The sequence below is a fragment of the Oryctolagus cuniculus genome, chromosome 7 (assembly GCF_964237555.1).
Source record: "Oryctolagus cuniculus chromosome 7, mOryCun1.1, whole genome shotgun sequence".
In the NCBI taxonomy this organism is placed as follows: Eukaryota; Metazoa; Chordata; class Mammalia; order Lagomorpha; family Leporidae; genus Oryctolagus; species Oryctolagus cuniculus.
In genome coordinates, this window is record NC_091438.1 from 13,400,555 (window position 1) to 13,418,846 (window position 18,292).

At 47.8% G+C, this 18,292-nt stretch overlaps 1 long non-coding RNA gene across 1 annotated transcript in view; it reads right to left on the reverse strand.

Moving 5' to 3' along the window:
- Positions 1-3,484, reverse strand: part of LOC138850376 (uncharacterized) — a 35,632-nt gene extending 32,148 nt beyond the window's left edge. Inside the window, exon 1 of the long non-coding RNA XR_011390069.1 lies at positions 2,948-3,484. This is a non-coding gene — a long non-coding RNA (uncharacterized lncRNA). The remainder of the gene's footprint in view (positions 1-2,947) is intronic.
- Between the last annotated feature and the right edge of the window lie 14,808 nt (positions 3,485-18,292).

Here is an 18,292-nt window from a genome sequence, read left to right on the forward strand (position 1 = left end):
GAGAGATCTGCCATCTGCTGGTGCACTCCCTAGATGGCTGTAATGGCCAGGGCTGTGCCAGGCTGAACTCAGGAGTTTCATCAAGGTCATCCATGTTGGGGGCCAACTTCTGCTGCTTTCCCCAGGCCATCAGTAAGGAGCTGTATAGGAAGCAGAGCAACTGGGACAGGAACCAGTGCTCATATGGTTGCCAGCATACCTGCTATGCCACAAGGCCAGCCCTGGGAATTAACTCTTGAGACAAGCTCAGTATTTGATCTTCCTCCTAAAGGGAGCACATTTGTCTCTGTGTGGGTTCTATTGGATCATAATGCTCTTCTCATAGCCAGAGATGCTACAGATGCAGAAACAGGCACCCATTCTGTGAAAGAGAAGATATCAGAGTAAAGTTATGCTTGCCAAGCATGGATTTGATTAGTAGGAGGGAAACGTCTCTGTCCTGTGTTAGGCGAGCAGAGCACCTGTGTTGCTTCTGGGCTGGCCCTACCTGGGCTGGTCAGCTGGACCTTGATTAATTGTTGAGCTGGCTCCTTGTGGTCTACAAATGACTCCACTCAGGACTGTGGCACCCCATGCATCCAGCGACAAGAGGGTGGAAGTCCTGTCAGCAGATTAGGGAGCTCTGTAAAGAACTATCGGTTCTGCAGGTGACCTTTTGGTGCAGTGGTCAACTGGCCCGTGGGATGCTTGCATCCAATAAGGGAGTGCCAGGTTCAAGTCTAATGTGCACCCTGAGAAGTGGCAGACGATGGCTCAGGTACTTGTGTTCCTGCCACTCACGTGAGAGATTCTGGATTGAGTTCCCAATGTCTAGTCTGGCTGTTTCAGGCATTTGAAGAGTGAACTAGCTGGTAGAAGATTTCTCTCCACCTGTCTCATTCTCTATGTATCTCTGCCTTTCAAAAACAAAACAAAACAAAACAAAAAAACAAACAAACAAACAAGAAAATGGGGCCAGCGCTGTGGTGCAGTAGGTTAATCCTCTGCCTGTGGCAATGGCATTCCATATGGGTGCCAGTTCTAGTCCTGGCTGCTCCTCTTCCAATCCAGCTCTCTGCTATGGCTTGGGAAAGTAGTAGAAGACGGCCCAAGTGCTTGGGCCCCTGCACCCATGTGGGAGGCCCAAAAGAAGCTCCTGGCTTCAGATAGGCTCAGCTCTGGCCATTGAGGCCATTTGAAAAGTGACCCAGTGGATGGAAGACCTTTCTCTCTGTCTCTGCCTCTCACTGTCTGTAACTCTACCTCTCAAATAAATAAATAAATAAAATCTTAAAAAGAAGAAGAAGAAGAAAAGGAACCATGTTAGTCCCAAAGAGACTTTTTCTGGCAGTCCTGGGCCCTCTGGTCCAGCTACATTCAAGCTCGCATCTCCCTCTTTCTCCTCCTGAAAAGAATTTTCCTTTCCATCTGGCTTTATCATAAAAACCCATGATCACATCTACCCTGGCCTCCTTTGGGAGAGGTTAGGCCAGCTGCCTGCTGAGTGTAGTGTGGTCTGGCTCAAGGCACAGAGGTACACAAGGGAAGCAGGAATTCACAGGACAAGAAGTGGCTAATTTAATAAGCTCTCCTCATTATCAAGAGGTATGCCACACAAGGAGAAATAATTAATAATTGCTAAGTACTTCCTACACATAAGGTAGCGTGCTAGCACTATATACACACCACATTCTGTCCTGACAATGACCCTCTGAGATGGTATGGGGATTTAACACCAAAGTCCTTTGAGTCTCGTTAAAATAAAAGCACTTATCCAAGATGAAACAGCTAATAGATCACAGAGCCAAGATCAAAACTCAAGATCAGGTGCCAACCCCAGCCCTTCAGCTCTGTAATAGTGCACAAAAGCAGCCCTGAAGAGTGGGAAGTGATCTACAGGATCCAGATGAAGGCAGAACCCCAACATCTCCACCAGATGCAGCCCACACATTGGCTGTAAAATGACCAGCTTTCAGAGGAAACCTGGAGCAGGGTTCTTTCCCTTTATGTTATTTGGTGACTGTGTATCCACCACTGGGTGACTCCCGCTTCCCAGATCAGCACTGCTGTGTGCATCCAACACCAGACCCTCTCTGCTCCAAGCCTGGCTGATCAACAACTGCATCTGGACAGAGCGGTGCCCGATGGGAAGCAGGAGAGGAAAACAACTCTGCCCACAAGGACTAATGAAGGGAAGACACTGAGATGAATTTATATGTACTATTAGCACATAAATTACATCATCCCAGCCAGTATGCTGGGCCGCCCTTCCCATTGTCTGTAAAATGATGGGCTTGGAGCTGGTTACACCAACTTCCTGCGTTGGAGCATTGCTTGGAGTCCTGACTACTCTGATCCAGCTCCTGCCAATGCTTCTGGGAAGGCATAACATCATGGCCCAAGTAGTTGGGCACTTGGCACCCATGCAGGAGACCTGGATGGAGTACCTGGCACTTGGTTTCAGCCTGGGTCAATCCTGGTTCTTGAGGCCATTTGGGGAGTGAACCAGCAGGTGGAAGCTCTCTCTCTCTATCTCCCTCCCTATCTCTGCCTTTCTTTTTTAAGTTTTTTTTTATTTGAAGGCAGAATTGGAGAGAGAGAGAGATCTTCCATTCTCTGGTTTACTCCCCAAATGGCCACAATAGCTGGGGATGGGTCATGCCAAAGCCAGGAGCCTGGAACTCTATCCAGGTCTTCCATGTGGGTAGCAGAAGCCCAAATACTTGGGCCAACTTCCTCTGCTTGGCCAGATGCATTAAAAGAGAACTGCTTTGGAAGCAGAGCAGCTGGGACTCTAGTAGGCACTCTGATATGGGATACTGGTGTCAGAGTTAGCAGCTTAATCCACTGCACCACAATGCTGTCCCCCATCACTCTGCCTTCCAAATAAATAAACCTTTAAAAAATAAACAATCAAAAAAGGTGGGCTTGATGTTCTCCCCAGTGCCTTCTATAAACGACTGCTCACCTTGCACACACACTGCTGGGGAGAGAGAGGTCACACTTCGCTTGGCCGGTAGACCCTGCAGGCACTTTCCATGTCACTGGCCCCTCCCAGTGGGGCTCTGACCACGGGGTCCCTGGAGACAGGCAGTGGGAAGGACAGCGTCTTCAGGCAGCATCGGTTGGTTTCAGCAGGAACAGTCGTCTCCAGTTTGCTTTTATCCTCAAAGGTACCTGCCCCAGCCAACCGCCAGCCCCTTTCGGCAATGGCTTGATCCTACTTCTGCAGAGCCGGCCCTGCCAGGCCCTGGGGGAGCAATGCGAGTCGGAAAATCAGTCCGGGGGGGGCCCTACAGGACAGGCACTGGCTCAACCCGTCCCTCCCTGGAGGTCTCAGCCGCTCCGCGGGGCTGCTCCCCTAAGCTTCAGGATTCTAGTGGTCCTTGTGCTCCGTGCAGCCGAAGGCCCAGTAGGGCGGCTGTGTTTCTCCCTCCCGCCCAGACTCCAAACATTGGGAGGGGATGGGCGGCCACAGTTGTGCGCAGGTTGTGCCCGCCCGGTCCCGGGGGCCTCTCCCGTGAGGATGGTGTGTTGGAGCGCGATCCTTTGGAACTCAGCGCTGCGCCACTTCCCCTCGGAGGATCTGACAGAAAAGCAGCGGCGCCGCCTAGTGTCCGAGCTGGCCGAGGTTTTCAGAGGTAGTAGACTCGGATCGCCCCCAAAGCGGGGCCATCAGGGACCTGGGGGGGGTAGTGGTCCTCCTCTCCCCAGACTGTGGGCAGTGTTTTCTCCCCCTAACTGCCTTTGCTTCTCTCCGTGAGGCGGTTTTATTAACTGCGCGCCTTACATCTAAACAATTTGTGAGCAAAGAGTTCGCAAGCCAAAATCAGTTTGTAAAACAGCTGGGGGTGCCTCACCCCACACCTTTCCTTCAGTGGTGGGAAACCTTTAGTTTGCAAAGTCAGCTGTCCCCTTCCCCAGCCTTTAGTGTAGCTCGCGGAAAACGTAAAAACGTGCTGAAAACAAATAAACAACAACAACAACAACAACAAACAACCAGATGTTTTCGAGTTTTTCCATGAGGTGTGTTCGGCTGAGATGTTGGCACCGAGCTCTGCAGCCAGATGGAGAACATTTTTACTATAGCTGCAGCAATATTTCCTCAAGGACTGAAATTGCCTCCCTCCCTCCCTCTCTCTCTTTCTCTGTCTCCCCCTCCCTCTCTCCAATTTCAAGGTTGGTTTTGTTTCTTCTGGTTCTAGTAGCCCTTGGGGCTTCTTTATGGGTGACTGTGCTGGCGAGCACACATGAGATCGCAGAAGAATGGTATAAAATTCTGACCTAATCCCTAAAAGAGGACATGGAATTCAGGTATTTAGATAGAAAATACTCAGACTCATAAAAAAAAAAAGGAAGGTTAAGCTATCAAACTGGTACTTAGTAAGAACTCGGTGTTTGAAGTTACTGGATTTCTCTTGACATCATTTTCCCAAGCTGGGCAACACTTCTGCACTTTATGAAGTGGGAACCCTGACAGGGGACAAGCACTTGGGCTGCAGAGTTCCACTCCTGGGGACTAGCATTCACACGGCTGATGAGGGGAAATAATGTTCAAGTGACCCCAGACTCCACTGGTAAAAGCTGGAATTCAGGAGAAGACTTTCATTGTTGGCAAACAATAAAAGGTCGAGGATCTGGATCAAAAAATTTCTCGCCGCGGCTCACTAGGCTAATCCTCCGCCTGCGGCACCTGCACCCCAGGGTTCTAGTCCCGGTTGGGGCACCGGATTCTGTCCCGGTTGCCCCTCTTCCAGTTCAGCTCTCTGCTGTGGCCCGGGAGTGCAGTGGATGATGGCCCAAGTGCTTGGGCCCTGCACCTGCATGGAAGACCAGGAGGAAGCACCTGGCTCCTGGCTTCAGATTGGTGCAGTGCACCAGCTGTAGCGGCCATTTCAGGGGTAAACCAACAGAAAAGGAAGACCTTTCTTTCTGTCTCTCTCACTGTCTAACTCTGCCTGTCAAAAAAAAAAAAAAAAAAAAAAAAAAGAAATTTCTCTTGGTTCTTATGTTCAGGACCTCAAATGTAAATGCTGCAGATTGAAATGTGAGCAGTTTCAACAACAAAAAAGTGTCTTCCTGCTTATGACCTGGGAAAGTAGTAAAAGATGGCCAAAGTGCTTGGGCCCCTGCACCTGCGTGGGAGACCTGGAAGAAACTCCTGGCTCCTGGCTTCTGAAGGGCTCAGCTCCCACGATTGCGGCCATCTGAGGAGTAAACCAGCAGATGGAAGACCTTTCTCTCTATCTTTCCTTCTCAGTCTGTAACTTTACCTCTCAAATAACCAAACATAATCTTTAAAAAAATCTTAAAATAATCTTAACTGACACATAATGCCTGGATAGGGGGATTCAAAACATTTGTGAAAGTACACATTATCTTTTTTTTTTTTTTTAAGATTTATTTGAAAGTCAGAGTTACACAGAGAGAGAAGGAGAGGCAGAGAGAGAGAGAAAGAGAGGTCTTCCATCCGCTGGTTCAAACCCCAGTTGGCCACAGCGGCCAGAGCCACGCTGATCCAAAGCCAGGAGCCAGGAGCTGCTGCTTCTGGGTCTCCCACACGGGTACAGGGGCACAAGGACTTGGGCCATCTTCTACTGCTTTCCCAGGCCACAGCAGAGAGCTGGATCAGAAGTGGAGCAGCTGGGACTCATACTGGCACCCATATGGGATGCCAGCATTGCAGGTGTCAGTGTGCATCAGTGTGGCTACGCCACAGCTCTGGCCCCACATTATCTTTTTTTTTCTTATATTATTTATTTATTTCTTTATTTGAGTGGTAGAGTTACACACAGTGAGAGGTAGAGACAGAGAGAAAAGTCTTCCTTCCATTAGTTCACTCCCCAAAATGGCCACAATGGCCAGAGCCATGCTGATACAAAGCCAGGAGCCAGGTGCTTCTTCTCGGTCTCCCATGTGGGTGCAGGGGCCCAAGCACTTGAGCCATCTTCCACTGCTTTCCCAGGCCACAGCAGAGAGCTGGATTGGAAGAGGGCAGCAGGGCTAGAACCGGTGCCCATATGGGATGCTGGTGCCGCAGGCGGAGGATTAACCTACCATACCTTGGCGCCTGCCCCCCCTACATTATCTTTTAATTCCATTTTCCATCAACTTTTTGAAGCCCCCTTTATATATTCATGGAATATCGTGTGATATCTTGGCATGTGTATACAATGCACAGTGATCAAATCTAGGTGATTAGAATTTCCATCACTTCAAGCACTTATCATTTCTTTGTATTGGGAACATAACATCCTCTCTTCTAGCTATTCTGGAATATATTTGCTGTAATCGCCCTGTTGTGCTGTGGGACACTGGCACATACTCCCCCTAGTTAACTGTATCTCTGTACCTGTTACCCAGTCCTTCTCGATTCCTCTTTCCAACTTCTATAGTTTTAATCTTCCCTGTTTATAGTGCTTTTGTACAGCAGTCCCAGGAAGCTAACACAGGTAGTTATTAGCCTTCAGTTCAACCCTGCATTCTTTCTTATCTTAAAAAAGCAGTCATCTCCTCTGAGTTGAGTACAGTGTTAGCTCTGTAATTTAAAAAAATATGCTTTTTGAAAAATAATTATTTATTTATTTATTTATTTTTATGAAAGGCAGAGTGATTCGGGTGAAGAGAAAAGGGAAGAGAGACAGGGAGAGAGAGATGGTTCACTCACTGGTTCACTCCCCACGTGGCTGCAAAACAGAACTCCATCCATCCAGGTCTCCCACTTGGGTAGCAGGAGCTCAAGTACTTGGGCCATCTTCAGCTGCCTTCCCAGGAGCATTAGCAGGGAGCGGGTTCAGAATCGGAGCATTCAAGTCTCCGTCCAGGGCTCCGATAGAGGATGTCAGTGTAGCAGCCAATGGCTTAACCCGCTGCGCCACAGCATCAGCCCTTGGCTCTGTAATCTTGAGGTCTGCTTCTCTGCTCTGGGCAGTGCCTGAGGTTCTGAGCAGTGTTCCTAGTGCCACGCTGCTGGGCGGATGCCCTGACACCAAGGTCTCAGATGCTGTCTGGCAGATACTACGTACACACATGCAGTCCCTGGTCTCCTGTCCCAAATGCCAAGGACGACTTCTCTCATGCCCCACTACTTCTAACGACATGAGCAGGTAAGGTTTTGTAGGAATACAACAGCTATCTCAGTTTGGAGGCTCTAAATTATTTTGATTTCATTATATCCCCATGGTAACCACTTTCTAAAAGATGGGTCTAAGATTCTGCGAGCACATTAATATGTTGTTGCTATCCTACCTGTTAAACTTGAAACTGATATTGGTAACATTTAATATATTCAACCAGGACGGCTTCCTGTAACAAGCCTGAAGATGGACTCCAGGCACAGAACCAGACTTAACCCAAAAAACTGTATCTGTGACTGGTATTTGGAGCCACCAAGGTTCTCCCTGCTCCCCTGGAACACACAACCTGAGCTGTCTGGGATCTTTTGCTGCCGAACTGACTCTTGCTTTGGTCAGCCTTTCTGCCATGCTCCCTGGGGATCCAATGGTTGGGCTATTCCTTCTTCATCCTGAGAATCAGAGGTGGCTGGCTTGCTTCAGCCTAATTGTCTCACGCCCAACCTTCATGCCACCTGCAAAAAATTTCCTCTACACATACCTCTGCCACTGTTGTCTTGGCCACACTTGGACCAGTTTCATCATTACTGCCTGTTAAGGAAGCAATATGCCGTGGTCCCTGGGTACACCTGCACATGCTTGCCGACTGGGCCAAGAGTGTAAGAGTGCTTAGTTCTCTGCTGGCGATGCTTGTCTGCCTGCAGAGACAAACTCAAGGGAGGAGGTCCCACCCTAAAACATCCCAAAAGGAATACGTGCACAGGCTGCTGTCAGGGCATAGTAGGTAAGGCTACCACCTGTGACACCAGTATCCCATATGGGCACCAATTCAAGTTCTAGCAGTTCCACTTTTGATCCAGCTCTCTGCTAATGGCTTGGGAAAGCAGCGGAGGATGGCCCAAGTGTTTGGGCCCCTATACACATGTGGGAGACCCAGATAAAGCTCATGGCCCCTGGCTTCAGCCTGGCCTAGTCCTGGCCATTGTGGCCATCTGGGGAGTGAATTAGTGGATGGAAGATTGACTTCTCTCTCTCTTTCAAACAAATAAATAAATCTTAAAAAAATGAAACAAACAAACAAAAACTGGAATGGGTGCTTCTACTTGCTACAAAGCAAGGGATTCTCCAAGCTCAATATTTTCCCCCTGTAACTCAGTCTGCTGCATGTGTAGCATCCATTTAAGCTCACTTGTGTCAATCTCTTAGAATTTCTTAAAAATATAGATCACTCATTTCATTTACCTTTCTGGCTGAACAGTACACATCATATATTTGGATATCAATCTGTGAATTAATATGGCACTTTTGAAAAGATTCTGTTTATTTTTTTTTGAGAGGTAGAGTTACAGAGAAAGGGAGAGAGAGAGATCTTCTATCCACTGGTTCATTCCCCAAATGGCTATAACAGCTGGAGCTGTGCTAATCCGAGGCCAGGAGCCAGGAGCTTCTTCAAATCTCCCACATGGGTTGCAGGGGCCCAAGAGCTTGGGCCATTTTCCACTGCTTTTACAGGCCATAGCAGGGAGCTGGATCAGAAGTGGAGCAGCCAGAACTGGAACTGACGTCCATATGAGTCACTGGCACCATAGGTGGATGCTTAGCCTACAGCAGCACGGTATCGCTCCCCCAGTATAACTTCTAAAGTGTCCTAGATAATGCAAATTTAAATTACTTAAAATACACGCCAATGCACTTTTATTGATAGGACAAATGAAAATTATTTGTCTTTTGCTATGCTGCCAGTTTTCACTTTTATAGTGCAAAGAGGACTTTACCACTTCTGAGTCATGCTAGCCTTTGCAACGCCAAGTAAGCAAATGTATTTCCAAAGCAAGGGTTGTACATGCTTTGTGTCACCTCTAAGGATACAAAACTAAGTAATCCTGACTGTAAACTTTTATAACCTTTGCTTAGATTAGTGGTTTCTCGTCTGTTTGTGCTGCTACAACAGCACCATAGACAGGACAATGTATAAAGAAATTGCTTCTCAGGGTCTGGAGCCTGGTAAGTTCAAGATCAAGGCCTTGGTAGGTTGGTTGTCAGTTGAGGGTCCGACCTCTGCTTCCAGCATGATGCCTTGTTGCTGTGCTCTTCAGAGGAGAGAAGCGTTGTGTCCTTACATGGTGGAAGGAGGGAAGGCAAGAGAACTGAATGCATCGTGAGGCCTCAGTGCCATTTATAAGGGAGAAGCCTCCTAGCCTAACCACTTCTTAAAGACCACCTCTTAATACCATTACCTTGTCAACACCTGAACTCTGGAGGAGACACATTCAAATCAGCGAAGTAGTTCATGGCTAATTGTCATGGAAAACCTAAAAAACCTGCAAGATACTGTTACCTTATTAATAGGCCACCTGTGTTGTAAAACACAAGCCAGTTTTGTATATACTTGTATTAAACATAAAACATTGAAAAGTGTAATCACCCTGCTTGTAGGATATAGAAGAGCTGCCAGGCATTCAGTCTTTAATCCAGCAAGGTTATGAGGAGTTAGGAATGTATTAGGATAATGAATGAAGAGAAAAACATGAAATCCTGGATTTTGCTTTTCCTGTTGTCTTGAATAAGAAAATCACTTTTCTCTGGCGCACAAGTCTTGTGTTTTCTGCCAGCATCAAGAAACAGTCCCTGGCTAGCTAAGGCTTACAAAGAAACCCTTCCCAGTTCCCAGTGGCTTAAGTCATGAGAATGAGAGGCTGGCACAAATATCACTGGCTTGCTTGCTTTCTGTTAAATATTTATTTATTTATTTGGAAAGCAGAGTAACAGAGAGAGGGGGAGAGAAAGATCTTCCATCTGCTGGTTCACTCCCCAGACAGCCACAATGATAAGGGCTGGGCCAGGCTGAAGCCAGGAACCAGGAACTTCATCTGGGTCTCCCACATGGGTGGCAGGGGCCCAAGTACTTGGGCTCTTTCACTGCTTTCCCAGGTGCATTAGCAGGGAGCTGGATTAGAGACATAGCAGGTGCTCGAACCAGCACTCAGATATGGGATAATGGTGTCACAAGTGGTGGCTTAGCCTGCTAAGTGGCAATGCCAGGCCCCATAGATGTGGCTTTCTGAAGGCACAGGGCAAGGTCCACTGTGAGACAAGTTAGGGAGAGGTCACTCCCAAGCGTCTGTTTACAAATACCCTAAGTGGTAGGAGAGGTGGGAACTGCCTGCCTTTTAGAGAATGAGATGGGCGATGGGTGACAGCATTGGAATAAGCTATCTGCACAGTGTCGTTTGCTGCTCACCCTCTCCTGCAGCGAGGAGAAAGAGATGTTACGGTGTCAGTGGGTAACAATTAGTTACCCCTGGTCCCAATCAAGGACAACGCAAATGTGGAGTTAAGAAGTCAGGCCCCTGAGCCCAGGGAGTCCCCTGAAGCTGGGGTTGCTCTGGGAGGGGTGGAGGGGATAGAGTGATGCCCACCCTAGAGTGGGGAGCCAAAGAAGACCAGGAGTCCCCGCGCTCTGGCTGCCCCAGCATCCTGCTCCCTGAGCTCTGGGTCAGCAGAGAGCATGATGCCCGGCAGCTGTGGTGACGTGGTGAATGTGTGCTGACTCCTCCACCTGTGTACCCTCAGGACGAGAGGGGTCTATTCACAGCCCTCGGTAGGAAGAGGGGGCCCAAGAGACCTGTGGGTGTGATTTTTTTCAAAGACTTATTTTATTTGAGAGGCAGAGAGGCAAAGAGAAATCTTCCATCTGCTGGTTCACTCCCCAAATGGCCGCAATGGCAGGAGCTGGGCTGATCCGAAGCCAGGAGCTTCTTCCAGTCTCCCATGCGAGTGCAGGGGCCCAAGCACATGGGCCATCTTCTACTGCCTTCCCAGGCCACAGCAGAGAGCTGGATCGGAAGTGGAGCAGCCGGGACTCGAACTTTGATGTAAATAGTAAGGAAAATACAGGATGTCCAAATACAGATCTGTGGGGTAGAGTGAGCCTTGGACCTGAGAATCGTGGTTCAGTTCCTTGCTTCCATGGAAACAGGAGAAAACCAGCCCCTTGTTGAAACAAGAAAAGCATGAAGCAGAAACATCATGACTGCTCCCTTCAGAAGGGAGTCACCTCTCAGCTCAGGGGAAGAGTGCAGCAAGTCAGAGCATGCTGGTTTGTGTCCGTGCTGTTGAGGAGGCTAAACGTAGTCTAGGGAACTAACACTCAGGACGAAGCCCAGGTTCAGGCACACCCAGGCCACCGAGGGTGCAGTCTGGAGCACATAAGAGGTTTTCTGGTTTCCTCCATTTGATGTGAAGGCACGAGGGTTCCCGTAGAAGGAAATAGGATGATGGCGCTTGGCTTAACTGTCTTAGACCTTGAAACAGGGCTCGGCGAAGCAGTATTTTTCGGAAGTGATCCAGCAAGTGGAACTGAGGGAGGGAGACAGGCCTAATAAAGGGTGGATTAAGGAGCAGGTGACCCATGTGGGCAACTGGGTACCTCTCTGGAGACCCACTGGAGACCTGTATAGAATGCACCTCAGAATTGACCCACCAAGGGGCAGGGAATGTATCTGTGACTCTGGGTACCCTTGGCCTGGAATCCCTGATGCTTCCCGGGTGAGCTAAGCAAACGCCGTTGCTGGGTTTGATGAAAACAGGCAGAGCAGCTGGAAGATGCAGGAATAACCCCAGAAGCTGCTGATGAGCAATTGTATGGTCCAGGGTAGGACAAGGGAGCCTCCGGGGGGCTGAGGTTCTGTGGGGCTGGGCATGAGCCCACCCGGTGCCAGGATACCTCACTACTGCTTCCAAAGAGAGGAAAGCCAATTTGGCAAAACAAGCTTGCCCAGATTGGTGCCTCCCCCGGGATCTCTGTAAAGTTTCAAATCCATCACGGTGAGGATCCAAGCAGTAAAGAGTATGGAATTTAATATGTGACTTAAGGAACAAGTGGGCCAGACAGGATTCACTGGGAAACAAGCTGGGTGACTCACAGGGGGAAGACATTGGCTACAGCACTTCCCACACTTGGTGGGGGCGGTGTCAAAGTCACCAACACCAGAGTGGGCCACCACGCCAGCAGTTATACAAACTGTGAAAGGAATGCGAAAGTTTTCAGAAAAAAGACTAGTCACTTGTTTCAACTGCAGTAATAAATAAATAAATAAAGCTGGGAGGTTATGAAGGAAGAGTTTTTATACGTGAGTGCCTGAAAGTAGGCAAAACAAATGACTTCCAGGAGCACAAGCTGGCCCAGGGGCTGCTGCAACCTTGCACGGAAAATACTTCCCCAAGGACACCCAGCCAGCAGCTGTCAGTTCAGTCTCAGGTCGTCCTCAGCCCGGATGGTAAGCACCGTGGTGGAAGATCATTGTTTCACAAGATCCGGTATAATCCTCCCCACTCCAGCCTTTAAACACGCGCCCTTGCCTCAAACGCTTTGAATATGCCTGCAGGTTACTACGGTGTGTATATCCCCATTGGAGTGCTCTACTTTTCCCAAATAAATATCTCCACTCCTGGAGAATCATTCTCATTGTTTTCTTTCATTCCTGTTGGCAGAATCATCTTTCCCATAGATCATCCCTGCTCTGTGTTGACAACACCTGGGTGCTGCGCCCAGGTCTACCCCTTGGGGGAGAAAGAAGCAGAAGTAGGTAGAGACAGGCCTCTCCCAGGGTTGCCCCCAAAGAATCCTGACTCTGGCCTTGTAAGATACACAAGGACTCGCTGCTTAAGGAGAACTCCCCCAAGTTGACTGGGGAATAAGAGCCCGAGATCTTGTTGATGCAAACAGAAAGAGTAGCCAGAATTTCACCCTGAAGTCAACAGTCCATGGATTTGAAAAGAGCGTGAGGTGAAGAATGTATTTAGGGAAAAGTTGTGTCTCACAGCCCCTCATCCAGGTTTTTCTTGAGTCTGGGCTGGGTAAAACGTGTGAAAGGATGGTGGGAAAAGTGCCTTCCCCTCCTAGATCAGAGCCTTGTTGTCCGAGTGGAATCCGGTGTTGCTGCACTAGACAGGTGATCAATAGCCCAGGTGGTTGGCTTGCACATTGATTTAGCGGGAAGCCCCTTCCATCAAGCGCATGCATTCTCCAGAGGGCGGAACAGAAGAGGCTTGCAGCTGGGTGTCTGATGCAGATGCCAATTTCACTCTTTCTCCTTTTACTGGACAGCAAAGAGCCGTGAAGCATGCTGGCTGTTACTGCCTCACCAATATCGAGTGTGTTCTCTGCTCGGTGGAGCCACAGCCCCAGTGACGGGACTTTGAAAATCGTGTATCTCCTTCCTCCATCCACAGATAAAGTAGCCTCTGATAGAAATGCCTTAGAAAGGGAAGAACTAGCCTGAACTTGATTTTCTCCCTGGAGTGAACTGACTGCTTTAAAAAATAATAAACATATTTCATTCATGACTTCCCACGCTGGCTGCGCCTCTATGCACTAATTGCAGTGAAGCTCACACGCACACAAAGTCATCGTTGCCTTCCACAGGTCCATGGGAGACTTAGAGGCAGCTTCTCAGAAGCCAAAGAAGAAAATAATTGTTGTACCAACACCTGCAAGCACTTTAGAAGGCTTACCTATGTCCACAAGGACTAATTGCTTTCTGAAGCTATAAACAATGCTTACTTACCTCATAGTTCTTTCCCTTCACTAATTCTGAGGAGTTAGAACAAGAGGAGGTGCTGTCAACAACCCCCCTGCCAAGTTGTTTTGAGAGCTGCCTTTGTGAATAAAATGGAACTCTTGGTGCTCAGAGTGTAGCCAGCATCACTGTGACTGACTCCAGGAAATGCATTTGACCTTGAGGAACTATCATTTTATATTCCTCAACCATGGGAAGCCAGTTTTCACTCCTGCCAGGGATAAAATCAGCTGAACTCCTACTTCTCAGATGCTACTGGAGCCAGATTTCTCCTGCTCCTGCAGGTACTCAGGCAATAAGCAATAGGCTGGCAGATCCTGTTTATCGCAAAAGCACTGGGCCTTAGGTGATTTTCTCTCAAAACTGAGAGCATCATTGGTAGCTGAGGTCCTAATTAGAGATTATGCCATGGCTTGCAAATCTATTGCTCTAACAAATAGCTTATCAGTGGCCCTATCCTCCCACGCAGAACTGTGGGAACTCTTAATTAACCAGAGATTTGAGCACAATGAATCTTTGTTTTAACAATGATGGGTTTGTTGTTTTGAACTAATCACATATGCACAATGAAAGTTCACTTTCAAAAAAGTTGGAGCAAAACCCTGATCTCTGCTGCTGGAGATTACTTTCTGTAGTGGCCATCAGGGCTGGTTCCAGGAAAGACAACAATCAGACCTCACTCCAATGCAGTGCTTCCTGCATCTCATCCAAATATGTATCCTCCAGTTTCCCAAATTTCATTTTCAAACTTTTCTCCTAAGGCGCAGACCCCACCATTATGGGGGGGGACGTATCTCCTGCTAAATTCATTGTTGGAGCTCCAACCCCGTTGTGATGGTATTTGGAGATGAGGCCTTTAGGAGATAATTAGGGTTATGTGAGATCATGAGAGTGAGCAGATCATAAGATTCTATATTATTTTTTAAATATTTTATCTATTTGAGAGACAGTTACAGAGAGAGAAAGAGAGAGAGTGTGTGTGTGTGTGTGAGAGAGAGAGAGAGAGAGAGAGGTCTCCATCTGCTGGTTCACCCCCTAAATGGCTGCAATGGCCAGAGCTGAGCTGATCCAAAAGTTAGGAGCCAGGAGCTTCTTCCAGGTCTTCCACATGGGTTCAGGGACCCAAAGACTTGGGCCATCCTCCGTTGTTTTCCCAGGCACATTAGCAAGGGATTGGATCGAAAATGGAGTGGCCAGGACTTGAACTGACACCCATATGGGATGTTGGCACTGCAGGCTAGGGCTTTAACCTGCTGTGCCAGAGTGCCAGCCCCACAGTTTATAAGAAGAGACACCAGAGAGCTTTCTCGTTCTCTCCATGTGTGCAGAAAGAAAAGAGCATATGAGGACACACTAGAAGTCCACTGTCTATCAACGGGGAAGAAAGCCCCCTCCAGGCACCTTGAACTTGGACTCCTAGCTTCCAGAATTATGAGAAAATAAGTATCTCCTGTGTAAGTCATCCAGTCTGCAGTATTTGTGATGGCATTTGCGTGCTCAAAGTGCACATTCTAGTGCAATTTGGTCTACTTGCAAGTGTTCAGGTGCCTTATTCTCGTGCATAGCCAGGCACACAGCCTTCTCCCTAGTCAGCAGTGGCATCCGTCTGCCACAGGACTGCTAAGGGAAGGAGTGGCTGGACCAGTTTAGTTTTGACCAACAAATGGGAGTTGAGAAGACAGTATCCATCTCGAAAGCTTTGATGGGAAGGGACTTTCTAGATTTCCCTGACTCTGTCTTTGGAGTGTAATAACTGGGCATGAGAGACCCTGATGGTTTCATTTGTGTGGAGAGGCTGTGACAGTCAGGATTCCCTAGAGAAACGGAACCAACAGGGGGGTGTGTGTTGGGGGGTGGGGAGGTGGAGAAGAGATTTTTAAGGAAATGGCTCACAGGATTGTAGAAGCTGGCAAGTCCAAAGTCTGCAGGGACAGTCTAGGAGGCTGAAACATCCAGGGGGACCCGGTGTTGCTGATGGAGCCTGAAGACTCTTTGTTGGCAGATTGCTGCCTCCTTGGGGGCGCTCAGTCTTCTGGATTAAGGGCTTCAGCTGACTACATGAGCTCACCTCCATTATGGAGGGTGGTCTGCTTCATTCTAAGCCTACTGACCTAAACGTTAATCTGATGGGAAAACTCCCTCCATAGAAACCCTTAGAATACTTTTCTGGGTCCTGTGGCCCACCCAGTCAGGTAGGCCTGAAATTAACCATCTCAGAGGCTAACTCTCCTTGAACTCTCCTGCCTATGGGAACTGTACCATGAGACTCATTGCCTTACAGCAAAGGCGGTTGTGGTACTAAGTTCTCTCCTGCAGTGTAGTTATGGACATGGAAATGTGAATTTGATATAATTTTCACATGCCATGAAATTTTTTCTATCAACTTAAAAATGGAAAAAGTAAATTTTAAAGTAAATTTTAATGGATCACTGAAAAATAAGGGCATACTGTCTCACAGGAAGTAATTTATCGAAACCTTTCTAATCCTTAGAAATCAAACTTCTTGTTCTCTGAGGACTAGTAACCTTTTTTTTTTATTATTATTTGACAGGTTGAGTTATAGACAGAGAGAGAGACAGAGAGAAAGGTCTTCCTTCCGTTGGTTCACCTCCCAAATGGCCACTACAGCTTGCATACTATGCCGATCCGAAGCCAGAAGCCAGGTGCTTCCTCCTGGTCTCCCAGGTGGGTGCAGGGCCCAAGCACTTGGGCCATCCTCCACTGCACTCCCTGGCCACAGCAGAGAGCTGGACTGGAAGAGGAGCAGGTGAAGGATTAAGCAAGTGAGCCACGGCAGCCCGGAATAGTAATCTTCAACTGTTTTCTTGTTGCAAACTTTTTTTTTTTTTTTTTAAATATTGTAGGCCGCACCCTGGCTGGTGCAGCGACGGCCTGACATGAGGCCAGGGCCTCTCGCCTCCCTGCTGTCACCGGAGCAGGCCCATCCAGTCCCATGGCCGCGCCGCCACCAGCCCCTCACCCAGCTTTGAGACCCCTGGCTGCCTTGCAGCGGCAGAGGCAAAACAGATCCGCCCTGAAGCCACGCGGCGGCGGAACGCAAATTTTCAATAAAGGCTTGCATTCTTTCCTTCATTTTCCTGCAATGTTACTCAATTTTTGCTTCCTGTTATTTATTCTCTAAGTGACCTGCCTAGAAGGAATGATTTTCATCTGTAATATTTATTCTATTGGGTTATATTTCATAGTGCACATATCAATTTTTCCCAGGTACATAGTGGGGTCTCTTAATACGGAGATTCAGGTTTTTTTTTAATTTCAGGAAAACTTCCTTGATTTAAATTTTAAATATTTTCTTCCATTGCTTTAGTTTAGTTATTTATTTATTTTTTACAATTAAATCCACAATTGTCTACATGCATCTTACTCGCATGTCAGTGAAAAATCACCAAGTATTACAAAAGCAGAACAAATGATATCAGCAAAGAACCAAACAATGGAGCAAACAACTTGATAAAATCTGCATATCCCCCTATGGAAATGACTGCTCTCCTGGTGTCCTCACAGTCTCTTCTGTCTACTGGTGTACAACACTTTTTAATTGGATCAGGATAAACAGGAGCCAAGGAGTTGTGTTTTTTTTTTTTTTTTTTTTTTTTTTTTGAAAGACACCCAAATTCTTCCTCGAGTTCCCTGCTGGACTCAGCGTTTGGTGTTAAACAAACCGGAGTCTCCGTTTCCACGGATAAATGTGTCCCCACACTTCCTCTTCCGCTGGCCATTTCCACATTCTTCTGTCTGCTCCAGGGCTGTATTCAGGTAGCCACCCAGGCAAGCCAGGACCCCGCGCTAACCCGCTCCAGAATTTGATTTTACAACTGGTCGCTTTAAGAAGTTGCTGGGGGTTGCTTCCGCAGACTCACTTTAACAATCTTGGGAGGCAGGAAACCTGAGTTCTACCCCAGCTCTGCTCTGAATTAGCTGTGACTGGGATAACTCATCATCTCACCTCTCAAGGCCCCGCTTTCTCATCTCTCGGGGGGATCCTGAACCCCCATTCCAGGAGCCCCAAGCCCCGCTCCAGGGACCATCGCAGCGCAAACAGAAACCGTGGAGGAAGCGCCTGGTGTCATTGAGGTCCTCGTCCTGTGAGTGCTCTGGGTCATCAGGCTCTCACTGGTCACTTTCTTCTTCCCTTTGACCTTTCTCCTCTCTCTCCTTTACGCTCTGTGTGGTGCTCCTGGTTCTCTCTCTCCTCTATTGCTGACTGTGGCAATTTTGTCTTTATTTATGAGTTGACTCTATCTTATTCCTGTATTTCTTCCCTGAGTCTGGCCAGTTTCCACATCATGCTATTTATCTCCTGGGTTTCTGAGTTCTAGATTCTTGGTGATCTTAACTGCTCATTCAATTACATCTAATCTACATTAGACTGTCATAACCCTTTACATTAAATGTTTTTGTAAAAATGTATTTATTTATTTATTTAAAGAGAGTGTTTTTGTAAAAATGTATTTATTTATTTATTTATTTAAAGACAGGGTGATAGAGAGAAAAAAAGGCAGAGGCAGAGAGAAAGGTCTTCCACCCACTGGTTCACTCCCCAGTGGCCGCAACAGCCAGGGCTGGTCCAGGCTGACCCCAGGAGATGTGAACTCCATCTGGGTCTCCCACAGGAGTGGCCCAAGTACCTGAGCATCT